This window comes from Apus apus, chromosome 5 (genome assembly GCF_020740795.1).
Source record: "Apus apus isolate bApuApu2 chromosome 5, bApuApu2.pri.cur, whole genome shotgun sequence".
Classification (NCBI taxonomy): domain Eukaryota; kingdom Metazoa; phylum Chordata; class Aves; order Apodiformes; family Apodidae; genus Apus; species Apus apus.
The window spans coordinates 52,785,646-52,799,353 of record NC_067286.1 but is presented as its reverse complement, the minus strand read 5'-3'; positions in this window follow the sequence as shown (position 1 = coordinate 52,799,353).

Sequence of the window (13,708 nt, the reverse complement as noted above, 5' to 3'; positions counted from 1 at the left end):
GTGGAAAAACAGTCATGAATGTGTGAAAACTGTCTGGGAACATCCACACTCTTCATTAAGGTCTTTGTGTTTACTGAGGCTGATGGAAAGCCTCCTGCCATTTTCTCTGAACTCTGGATCAGGCTTATGCACAGATTTCAGTGATCAGCAGAGGTCTTGTTACAGGTTGATCTCTTGGCTAAATGCTGGAGGTTGACCTCTAAAGGTACAAGGTCTGAGCTGTGAGAGCACAAATTAATAAAATAGGCTTTGATTTTTCTGGCTACAGCAGACTCTCATATCCTATAGATCATCTGCTGAGGAGGATGGTGGGCAGATAGTGCTTCTCTATGAATCTGGTCAAAGCTTTTGTGCTGAAACATTTCTTCTGTTAAAAACACACTTGTTTTCTGGCACTGACATTTCAAAAGAACAGGCTTGTTCTGACACATCTTTCAGATGGTTTCAAAACTGGACAGTGAAGCAGGTTTCCAGCAAAACCAGCCTGGCTCCTCCCTGCTCCCTCTGTGCTGTCCACCTTGTGGGCTGTTGGGGCTGGTGTGGTCCCAGATTTGAATCCTGCTTCTGGAGTGGCCCTCCTGCAGCTCCACAGAGCCCTGGCAGCTCCTGGTGCCAGGTGTGCCTCTGTGGCAGCAGAGCCATCACTAAGCTGAAGGTGCCTGCGCTTGGGCTTTCCCACATTCAGCACTTCTTACCAAAGCATTTCAGTAATTTACAGTAGCTTGAATTTTCCTTTCCATACCCAGCTTTGGAACCTCCACTATTCACTCTGATCTGGACTTTTGGTTCTTTTAAAACTGTACAATTTCCCTCAGAGAGATCATCCTGGAAGGCAGCTCTGGTCATGGTATGCATCTGGTTAACATGGCCTTAGAAGATAAAGTGAGAAACATGTGTGAGAACATGGACTGGCAAACTGAGGAGAATTTCTGGTGTCAGAAAATATGTATTAGTGCCTCAGTCTGCAAACACTGTGCTTATTTTTGGGAGCAGTCTGAACACCTAAATGAGACTGTACCCTGGGAATAAATGTGGGACCTTGGACCATCACCTTGTATAAGTCAATATTGCTCCCTTCATGTGAACAGAGTAACAAACTTTACTTGTGGTGGATCTGGCTCTCTGTTTTGTGGGAGGCTTTTGCAGAATGTGGCTTTCACTGAGGCTTCACCCCTTGCTGAGGAGCTGCACTGGCAGCTCTCTGGTCATCATCTCCTCCTGGCGTCTGCCCAGCTAAAAAATCAGATGTCCCCCATAACTGGGTTCAGTGGGGCTGAGGGAGCTGGTGTTGGAGAGGCCACTTTGGCAGGGACAGCTCACAGGAGCCTGGGAAAGAGTTTGGTGCCTTCCATTGCTGCACTTTTCCATCAGGAAGGTTGAGTTTAATTTGCTGGCTAATCTCTGGTGGTGAAATTAATTTCTGCTCTGTCTGCTTAGATTGCCGTGAGCCCTGCCTGTACCGGCACCCGCTGCACCCTTTGGCTGCCAAGCTCCAGGTGGAGGGGAGCGAGGAGGGGTGCTGGCTGCTGGCAGCTGCTCCCTCCATGTTTTGCCCTGGTTTAATGGAAAGAGACTGGGGTCTGCTCAGACATACCTGCTTCCCAAGCACAGCCTTGGTTAACTCATCACAGTGCCAGTGTCTGTAACAATGGAGGTCTGAGATTGCCTGAATTCCACCCTCCCTACGTGGGCTTTAGCACTCAAATCAATGAAATTGTCCCAATTTCTCTCCTCTGTTGTTTGGTTGTTGTATTTTTCACCATAAAATGTTCTCACATTTGGTAGGGGAGGAATACAAACAGAATAGAAGGAAAAGGTGAAGGTTTTCTGGTCCTGCTCACATGGGAAAACATTTCAAAACTTCTACATCTTCCCCAGGATTTTGGCTCTGGTTTTAATAACTTTTAATCACTTTCCTCGTTAGTCTGATTGTTCATTTTTCAATATGCTCCTTTAACTACTTATATACCTCACAAAGAATAGTGCAGAGAAAGCAAACTAATTTATTAGAAAAGCAGAACCACATGGCATTCCATATTGGGCAGATTTGTGTTGAGCAATTAATTATTTCTATTTTCTTCCTCCCTGGTTTAAATACAGTTTAAGTTGTTGATGTTAATATTATCAAACTAACATTTTTATATAATTTGCCAGGCTTGACAAAATTAAGTGGATTTCTTTAAGTGATAATAGACATAATTAATTTGGTATATAAGTTGCTTCGTCGCCTTTGAAGTTAAGTAAAAAATGAGATGTTAAGACTGAATTAGTGATGTTTAATTGGAAACCATTACAAAAAATTAACTACATACACCATAGTTCCACGAAATGGAGAAGAGAGAGTGTAGGTATAACTGCAGAAATTAACAATTTGTGGTGGAATGTTTTGCTTTAACAGCTGTAAAGATGGCAGCAGTGGTTGCAAGCACAATGGAGAGAAGGCAGAGTGACACAGAAAGGGCAGGGCAGAGCTATTTGAACATAATTGACAAGAATAGTTATGTGAAATTTCTTCATAGGTCATGCAAACAGACATAATGAAACTATTGCTGTTGGAGACACTGCAAGTGCTTCATTTTCCTTATTTCATGTTTTGTAGTCCTATAACAAATAGTGGGTTTATGCAACGTTAATACCTTGCAAAGGAACCTAAGTTCAGCCATGTTGCTCTGCACCTGGCTTAGTAGACATTCGGAAGATAGAAGATGTTAGCATGTTTAGTGGCTTTTAGCATACTGCACTGCTTATCAGGAGACCATTCTAAAAAATGACATGCCAGAGACCTGGCATTCTCTTGCGCATCAGCTGGACAGCCTGGAAAACCTAATCTGTGATACCAGTATTATAAATTAGACATTACTCTCAAATATTATCAACAGATTATCAGCTCAGTCCTGTGTAAGGTAAAATTTGGCTGTTTATTAAATTGCCTAGGTTTCCATCCTGTCTTTGTTCCCTCAGAAATCTTCTGATTTAAGTGTTAACCTGTTAGAAGAATGTTCTGTTTTCACCCATGATGATAAAGCAGCTGTGGCAGAAGAGTATGTAGAAGGAGAAAGGATGGAGATGACTTTCCTCAAGTGGAACAGGTCAGCCTAGTAAAACCAGTAATTCCCCCCAACAATAGTGGTTTAGATAAGGTAAAAAAATGGGTGCTAGATATATTCCTATCCTATTGTGGTGAACAGTATGCTGTAGTTTATATTGGATGCCAGTTAGGTAAAGATGTCTAAGTGAAGAGATTACAGTGGTGCCTACAAAAGGATGAAAACTAAAGCTTTTATTCTACCTGAATTTGTAAGGAAATAGTGTGGATTATAATACCAAGATTGTCTTTTCCCCCTCCTACGCCTTTGTTGACAGTGAAGACATGCATCGGGTTCATTCTTGGTCAAGTATGTGCCCACAGAACTCTCCAATCTGGGTGGAATAAAGAGGGGGTGCTGTTGACAAGTAAACAGAAGATGCCTGTGGTCACCTTTAAATTACTGTTATGGTGGAAAGTGCTAATAGCTGCCATCAAGTGAGCTTTTGATCCAAAGACAATAATAGATCTCATTAAAATCAGTGGGTTTGCCAAACACTCCTTTTCAGGCTCTGAAGAAGCAGCAGCAACTGAGCCTCTTTAAATACAAAGAAAATAACAGGCAAAGACAATGGAGGGATTTCAGACAGCACATGCCAAATCAGAGCTGAGCATGTAGGCAGGGGGATTTCCTTGGTGGCACAGATGAGATTGGATACTGGGTTTGCAGTGGCTGAACATCCAGTGACAACAAAACAACACAAAATCCAGGAGGAGCATCTGTGAGCAGGGCTGGTGAGGCAAGAGTGGGACCCAAAGTCTCAAGTGTGGAGATGGTGAATTCTGGATGCAGAAACTGGTACAGAAACCCCCTCTGTATTCAGAGAAACATGCCTCCTGTTTGGTGAAAAAGAGAAAAAGTAAAAACACAACCTAGAGAAGATTGCCATACTGTGTTACCTTTTTCTCATCTAGAGTGGTCCTGGGGGAACTGCTAAGACCAAAGGAGCAACAATGATGCACTGGAAAACCAGTGAAGTCCGTGGAAGGCTCCTGGTGCCTTTTTTGAGCTCTGGATCAGGTCAGGGTTGCCAAGAGTCTGATACTACTAAGATAATTATCTCAAGGGGATGTTTCTGAGGGAACTGTACAGCAGGGGAGACAATACTAGCTTTGCCTGGTTTTGACAGTTTGTCACATTGGATGGATCTGCTCTTCACTTTCCAGCTTTGACAGACCGTAAAGGCTAATTAAACGAAACTACTAACTTCACATGCTTCCTTCAAAGGAGCACACATTTATCCTGGAAATAGTTAATACCTACTATCATGGGTATGTAACTAGTCAGTGTGTTATAACACATATTGCAGAGCCTACTGAAAGCAGATATTGCCAATTAACACATGATATCACCAATCAGCGTTCGTGCCATTTATAGAACACGTTGCCTTGCTGCTACTGGAGCTGCAAGGCCCATAATGGTATGAAATAATTTTAAAAGTAGGATTTTATGTCAGGGAGGTAGTAAATCTGTGTGTTGTTGGAGAGACAAAAGAGCAACAAAGGGCTGAAATCTAAAGGGAAGGAGCAGCACTTTGGAAAAGGAAAGACAAGGCCTCTGCCTTGAGGGTCTTACAGTCTCAGGCCAAGGAAATTCTGTGTATGAGACATCAGAGGATGGCAGTGGGAGGGAGGAGGGAGGAAGACAAGGTGGTGTGATAAAACACAGGTGTGTACCCTGGAGAAGAGCATTTTTGTACTGTGCTTTGTCAGAGGATTGCGGAGGTCGAGGAGGATTCCATCTTATGGGCAGCATTAACAAAGAGCAGCAGGAAATGGGGAGAGGAATACAGTTTTAAGCAGATATTTTAAAAAGGACAATGAATGGGTAAAACCACTTTCTACTTCCTCACTTTTGGGCTGCCTGGGGAAAAATTGGCTCTCCAGGCAATATCAAGCAGCTCTGTGTTGCTGTGAGTTATGCCAGCCCAGAAATACTTTGATGTGGGCATCTGCTGGAATATTTTTCATTCCTTCCCACTCAAGAAAATGCTGATCCTTACCTTTTCTTCCTGTCCCTTTGCCATCACAGCCATCCAGAAAATCTTCCATGGGCTCCTATCAGTTTTTGAGACCAAAGTCTAGTATTTTCCCCTGTCTCCCAAGTAGAGAGAACATCTCTGTTCTCAGCAGTAGAGAGGTTCCTGTTTGAGGGACTGGGAATGGCAGCCCAAGGGTTAATGAGAGAGGTGAACAGGTTCATCAGTGAAGAGACATATACACACACATATATACATACATATGTATATATTACAGCTACAGATACATAAGACAATCAGAAAATAAAGACAACATAGAGAAATTATACTCCCTAAAAGTGGTTTGACACACAATGGCTTGTGAGGCATTGATATATGCCATCTATAATGTTGCAGTTTGCATGCAATGGGAGTAAAAATGAGTCAACACCTCAGACTGAAGCAAAACAGCCCAGACCTGGAAAGTCTGAGAGTATCATCCTTCACTGTCCACTTTTTCTCTTTACTTTGATGGAGATTTGTTGGTACCTCCTGTTCCAGTCCAGCTATCAGTGTAAGATGGTATTAGTATCTCATGAGGGATGTACTTTTTTAAAAAATTATTTTTATTTTTATTTTTTTCAGTTGAGGTGCTGTAGTATTTGGTTTTGTAGTCTCTTGATGCTAAATAATCACATTGTTCTCACCCAGCTTGTCAAGAGGTTGCATTGCAGCCTCTGAGGTGACGGGGCCTGGAAAGTTGCTAAAAGGAAAGATAGGTGAATAACTGCTAGGGGTATTTTAGAGATGTTTCTGCCTCCTGTGTAATTAAGAAAGCACAGCCTGGGGTTTATATAGATGTTTGCACATTATTTTTTCTCATCTCATTTATTTTTAACAAGAATAGCCTGGGTAATGTTCCATTCCTTCATCTCCTTCCCTTTTTCTAAATGCAATGGAAAAAAAGAAACCAAAATAAATTAGCAAAATCACCTCTGAAAATATGCCCCTCCCCTCCATCCACCTATGGGAAAGGAATACTGAAGGTAACTCACACCCTCTTTCTTGTCAATAAGAAAATTACAGAAAACCCAAAGGGTGATAGTGCAGGTGTCTTTTTTTTCCTAGTACTGGTTTTCAGTAGTCGTTTTCAGCTTTGATTATTTACCTTAAAATCATAATGTTCAAATACCTAACTTAATTCTTCTACAAGATTCCATTGGCCTCCAAGTACTCATTTTGCCAGTCATCTTTAGTAGTTTGCAAAACTGGTGAACTTTTCCTATGAGCATTTTATATTTCTTGAGGCAAGACGTGTTTCCTCTTCATGGCCACAATGAAAATTGCCAGGGGAATTCTATGAGTCAAAGCACATTCTGAGGACGGCTTCAGAACACCATTCTTGGAAAGACTGTACAACATAACCATACAACTCAGATGGGTTTTCCCCTCAGTAGCAACTACTTTTTAAAAAAGAAACAAACAAAACCCCCCTTTGCTAAATACCATAGCACTATAGCAGGTCTCCACATTTTTATTTTATTGCTGGTGTACATAAATACTGAGCTAACAGCATGTCAAAAATTAAGATGGAAGTAGAGAGAAAAAACATTTGTAGAAATTTTATTTTTCTTTCAGGTAGTTTCCTCTCAAGAGAAAAATCAGAATTGCAAGGTAGCTTTCCTTTTTAAGGTTTACATGAGTTCTGATTAAAATGAGTAGCTCTTTTAAAATAAAAAGCTGTTTGCTTTTACCAAAATTCACAAAAGCAGCAATTTTCATAACCCATGAGAACACAGGAAATTTTTAAAATCACAATAGTCCTTACTCCCAGATAGCTGGGGAAAAATTATAGACATTTGGTTAGCTTTACTGAGCACATAATATGCTGTTTGGCCTTCAGTACAGTGTTTCAAAGTATTTCGATCCAAAATACGTCTCTGAGCCCTACTGAATGTTTTATCTCCAATGTAGTGGTCCCATTTATAGGAGTGGGAGTTGTGATAATTGATCGTTAAAAGATGCATATTACTAACATTTTAGCCATAAACATATTATAACCCTAAAAAAAAAAAATATAACAAATAAAAATCAGCATCTTCACTTGGATTGAAACGCATATTTCATAGGAGGCTGATGAAATTCCTGAAATTGTACAAGTTGCATGAGATTTCTTTTTAAATCTGAATCAGAAAGTTATTTCTGTATTAATTTATGAACCGTTTTACTTTCATTTGTGCCTGCCATTTAAAGGATAAAGCATGACTGGGGTGCACCTTTGTTTTTCTTCCACAAACCTTCCCAAAGTGCAGAAATCCAGTCAATCACTTTCACATACCCACAAAAAATAATGGCTTGACCTGCTTGTGGCCAGATCTGACATGCCCTGCTGTGGTGGGAAAATTAATTCACCTCACTACACTGCAGTCACCCTCAGCCGAGTCCTACAATTATTTCATTATGATCTAACTAAGGCTGATAACAGATCTCATTTGATACCGCGGATGGCTGGGGGGGCAGCATGGGGGTGGGAAGTGGATGCCCTCACATGTCAAGCCCTTGCATCTAACCGACTGAGCTTTGTGAAGCTTTCTTGCCTGATGGAAACAGGGGTGATTAAAGACATGTTGTGCCCGTCTGTGTAGCTTTCACATGATTTTTTCTCCCCTAGATGAAGTACTGTGCAGTTAGCATATTTGAAAACCTAGAGGCTTTTCATCTTCTGATATTTTTGATGGACTGGCTGGAGGAGCACACTCAGAGTCCAGTGTTTTCTGGAGAAAGGATCCATTATCATCTTTGCTTTCTTCCCTTTTTTTTTTTTTTAATATTTTTTCCTTTTTTTTTTTTTTTTTTTTCACCTGTGCTGTGACAGATGGACGAAGGGAGCCCTGGAAAAGTGTTAATTGCTCTTTTTTTTTTTTCATTCAAGTGGTTCAGAGGTTCAGGAGACCCTCTAATTAAAGAATCTGTGAGTGAGCTGGGCATCTGGCCTCTGCCACTTTAATCAAACTTGTAATATGAGCAGAGGGCAATGGTTGTCCAATTACTTGACAGCTTGAAGATGTATATATAGTAAGCAAATACATTTGCTTGGAAGATGCCAAATTGTCATAACAACAAAATGCATGATATCTATTTTATGTTTATCTTTGGAAAAATATAAAAATGGGCAAACATCTATCTCATCCCCATCCACTCAATGGTTCTGTGTGGGTTATAAGATTCTTCTGCATGATTTAGCATCTGCAACGCAATTGGTATACAGAAGTTTTCTAATATATGCAAATATCATGATACTGAGTCAGAGAACAGTTTCTCTGATATGACAAAACTACTGAGCTGAAGTTCTTTATTTTTGAGTCTACTGTGAAATATCTAATTTCACCCATTTTCCTACAGAGAGTTGCCACTCATTTGAATAAAGAACATAATTACTTTTCCCTTTTTTTCAAAGGATCAAAATCCTAGTTCACACACCTGGCATTTATCACAGAGTATATGAAGACTCCTTCATGTTAGTGAATATTATGTTGAGTATAAAATGATGTAGTGCTGTTTTCCTGAATCTGATGACAACCTGGAATAATTGCTGAGCAATGTGAATTCTGAAATTCTTCCTAAATGCTGTTCCGTCTCTAATATAAAGATGAATGTTCAAATAACATCACTGTTACTTAAATATCCAGGATCTTGTTTAATCAGCTGAATTAATATTATTTCACTGTTTGTCTTTTTAAGACAACTCATAGAAGTGCTTATCTTTTTACGACAAACTACATTCCATATTCTTCAAGGTGTGTCTCTAGTGTCAAAGTGAACAAGGCAGATGCCTCTTTAATAACTGCATAATTCGATTTATATTTAATTAATTAAAATGTCAGTACTGAAATACTGAAGGAAGCTGCTGCAGACTTCAGAGTTTGCTGCAGAATCCAAAGGACCTTGCTGCAAATACAAGTCTTGCATCATACATACTCTTTGAAATGTGGGTCCTCAGTTGCTGGCACCTGGTCAATGCAGCTTTTCTTCTGACAGTTTTCAACTCAGGTTGAAAACCTGAGTTTGAGGTTGAGCAGTGCATAACAGGAGATGGTATTTTTATTTCTTCAGAATTATCACCTCTAAAACTCATTGTAACTCTTAGCTGTATTGAAAATCTCAGCAGAAAACCTGATATCACACGGATTGTTAGACTCAGCATGGGCTCTTCTGGAGCCTTTGGGTGCACAGAGGAACGTTGCTTCAACTCCATTGCAATGCTCCAGAGAAACTTTTCCTGTCTGTGAAAAGAGAGAGTTCTCCACTTTGTATGTTTTTGCATACCTCTGTAATTACTCCTGAGCTTTATTTTAAAATTTCCTCCAACAAAGGAGATCTCTATCCACCTCTTGCTTGCACACAACATAGAACTCTGGCAACTGTCGGTACTTTTATAGCTGGGCTCCAAACCATCAATTTGAATGAACAAAGTAGACTATTTTCTCATACTACATTTATAGTATCTGCATGCTGGGGTAATTACTGCTAAATAATTTAATACTGTAAAAACTGACATATCCATTTAGGTGTATGCCTGTTATATTGTTAAACTGTATTGAGGTTCTGACCTCTATTAGACAGCAAATAATCCTACTAAAGACTGGTCATTCTCTATCACTCTCTTTCTTGCTCTCGTGGTGAATTTTATTCATAAAGCTTAGAGTTGTGCAGCTATTCTCATCGTTGTGCAATTAGTAAGTATGCACTTGTGACAGCACTAAATATTCAGTGTAATCACAATAATGTTTGATTACCAATTCAGAAGGATCTAACTATCTAGCTGCAAGGATAATTTTTCTCACTATAAACAGCTTGGAGAATTGTGTGCGATCATGTTGTGTGACCAAAAAAAAAAAAAAATCGAATTAGATTATTTGCTAAATGCCAAGGCACATTAAATATTTTTGACAACAATGAAGATTCTTTGTAAATTGTAATTAGACTGGAAATTATTGCACAGAGCCTGCTTCTCTATAATCCTTTTAAATCAGAGTAGTTGTAATTGGCCTTAGAGACTCAAACTGTTTCGTGTTTTATTTTCCAGAAGTTCCGCTTCTGCATATGTAATAACAGAACCCTTTGTGGATACAATACAACAGACATGTGTGTAGCGTTATTTTAGTTTATTTGTTTTGGTAGTGAGTCAGATAACCAGAGAAAAAGTACACAGAAAAGAAAACATGCTAAGTGCTCCTGGATATGAATGGTACTTACATGCAAAGAAAAATGCATAGAAATCATAATGGGTCAGATGAGGCTGAGGTAAGTAGCGTAGCCCTGCTGGGTAACATCTTCCAAGGATCTGGACCTGTATTTTGTTTATAATATTGCTGGAAACTTCAGGAAACCTAATGATTTGGGTTTTCCTGAACAGAAACCCATGTATTTTTTGCAAGTGCCAGAGTCCTTAAGTCTCCCCTTTCATATTTACAATTTTTTTCTCTTCTGTTTTTCAGTTCACAGGAGTGGAAACTTCAGGAGAGCCTGAAGCCTGTGGGAAAGGAGGAATTCTACTATAGCCATTCTACATCAAAAGAAGGCCCTTTTCAGTGAACGATCCTTATGCTACCAATGGCACTGGAGCACAAGCATGTCTGTGTATTTGTATAAATAATAGCTGTGGGAATGGGAGGGAACAGTGGCAGATAGTCAAGGAGTTAAGTGGAAGTCAGAATTAAGTGGGAATTTTGAGGCTTATTTGATGTAACACTTGGCTTTGAGGCTGGAGGAAGTTGGACTTGAAGCAAACCTGTAAATTACAGCCCAGCCTCGTTAGAAATTAGCTGGTAGTAATCAGAGAACCTTAACTGAGTGTAAAAGTATCTTTAATATAGAGATGTGGGATTCTTTTTGGTGACTATTGCTCGTTCTTTCATAGACAGAATTAGCTAACAAAAACAAATCCATCAATACAGCCAATATAGATTTTCAGCTCACCTCTGCTAAGCTTTAATCACCAGTGTTCAAAATGAAGAAAGGTTTGTCTTAGAAAAGTTTACTCAGGACTAATATTCATATGACTGTGACTTTCATTAAAATGAGTATCACTGATAGTCTGTGATGAGAAAATAATAGAAAATAGAGCCACTTCATCTACTTTGTGTGTGGAAGTCAAAACCCATGTTCTCCACTTAGACTCTATAAGTAACAGTGCAAATTGAATTACTTTACCTTTTCCTTGGTTTAGCTGAGGCTAAGCATTGGCATATGTGTGCCTTGGCCTTCTTATATTTTTAATATTTAGTTTACAGCCATCACTTAGAATTGTGAAGTTTATGTGTTAATGAAAGTTTATTAAAAATTAATGTAGTCCAAGGATGAGATTTTGGCAGAGTTAGTAAAGTAAATGGAAAAATCCACAAGAAGGGACTAGATTTCTACTATACAAACCTGATTTTTAGAAGACTAAAATATTAGAGTAAAACATGTGCCTTGAGTGTTTCAAGGAGATAAGAGCTGCATGAAAAAAGTCCATCCAAACCAGTGAAAAAACCCCTATTATCTTAAATGGGTTTGGTGTCAGATACTCTGAAAAAATAGTTCAAACAATATATTTCTCAACATTGACAATATTTATTTGAATGTATCATTTCCTGATCAAGCTGTTTGTTTTTTTTTCAATAACCTAGAAGTTTCTAGTCAGGAAGTCTAGTCTAGTCTAGTCTGTCTCTCCAGTGTAGAAAAGACCTTTGTAACAGGACCACATGTTTTGAAGCAAGCAGAATTTCCATATGAAGGATGTTAGATTTTATAATATATGTATGTAGGTAAGTGTATATGAAAAGAGGGAGAAAGAGAGACACATACATGTCTCCCCCTTTACTTGGCTCTTGTGAGACCCCACCTGGAGTACTGTGTCTGATTCTGGATTACCCAACATGAGAAAGACATGGAGCTCATGGATTAAGCCCAGAGAAGAGCCATGAAGATGGGGGGGTCAGAGCACCTCTCCTATGAAGACAGCCTGAGAGAGTTTGGGCTGTTCAGCCTGGAGAAGAGAAGGCTCCAGGGAGACCTTATAGCAGTCTTCCAGTGCCTGAAGGGGGCCTACAGGGAAGCTGGGGAGGGACTTTTTACAAGGGCTTGTAGTGAGAGGACAAGGGGTGATGGATAAAAACTGGAAGAGGAAAGATTTAGGTTAGACATTAGGAGGAAGTTCTTCACTTGAAGAGTGAAAAGTGTGATGGGTGATGAGACTCTGGAACAGGTTACCCAGGAAAGTTGTGGAAGCCCCATTCTTGGAAGTGTTCAAGGCCAGGTTGGATGGGGCTTGGAGCAACCTGGTCTAATGGGAGGTGGCCCTGCCCATGCAGGGGGGTGGAACTAGATGTTCTTTAAGGTCCCTTCCAACTCAAACCATTCTATGATTCTATGATATTTGTTTACAAAGACTGTACCTTCTCAAAGCACAGTAGTTTATAAAAACAGTAATGAGATGGAGTAAAACTTTGGGGTGCAGCACTTGAGCTCTGGTATCTGACATCATGTTTTTTAATTAATATCCTAATTTGAAAAGTTATTTATATTGATACTATCACCAGACGCCTGACTCACAGCAGTGATGTAGAGGTTAATTTGCTATGAAGTCTGGAAGATCATATAGTGTGTTGTTCCTATGTTGCTGTTTACTTCTGTGGTAGGTCTAGCTGGTGGTGCACTGTGAACCACTGTGTGCTGCTGCCAGTGCAGGTCTGTGATGCACGTGAAACACTGGAGGTATTGATGAATAATTAAAGAGATTTGGTAATAGTACCTTACAGAACTTGGGGGAATCACGAAACTGCAAAGTTGCTGCAGGTAACATCCTCGGTTTTCCTTGATTTGCCAGTTGTACCTGCTGACCAGGCATGTGCTGGTGCCAGCTGCATGGTATGGCAGTGCAAAGCAGGATCTCCTCGCATCTTCTTTTCAGTTTGTTTTCTGGGGCAGAGATGAGTCCCTTTCCTCCTCCCCTCTTCTCTGTGCTTGCTGCTCCTCTGGCCAGAATGACTGGTGTGGGTGGTGCATCCCCCTGAGCACTGTGAGGAACTCCCTGACTTCCCTCCCTGGAGCCTAAATGTCTCCTCTTATTTTCCTGACGCCTGTCACCCTGCCACTGCCACCACCAACGTCTCCAGTGCCAGGGATGCTGCACATGCAGGAGTGCCTCATGAAGCATGGGGGTCAGAGAGAACCTCACACAAGCCTGAGTCCACCACTGGTCTCCAATGCCCCACCACGATCAGGCCTGGAGGGCTGAAGTTCAGCCATCTCCAGCTCTGCCTCCTCAGTAGCCAGCTTGATGCTCCTAAATATATGACTGCCTCCATCTTGTCACCCTGCCACAGCTCACTCTCATGCTGAAGTGAATGGTACTATATTTACCCAGGAGAGTAATGAAAATTGCCATGACAATGATTGTGGTTGCTTGGGAATGCAAGGAGCTAATTTTGCCTGAATAATAAGACAGAGAGTCATCTCTCTCCCTTGGTAAAGCAACAAGGAGTTTATGCAGGTGAGAACAGGTAATCTTTGTCAGAGCTTAATTGCAAAATACAGAGATGTTCCCGTATCAGTTCAGACTGGTGACTAATAAATATCTCTAATGTGCTAATGGCTGAAGTTTGATGCCCTCGCTCATTGT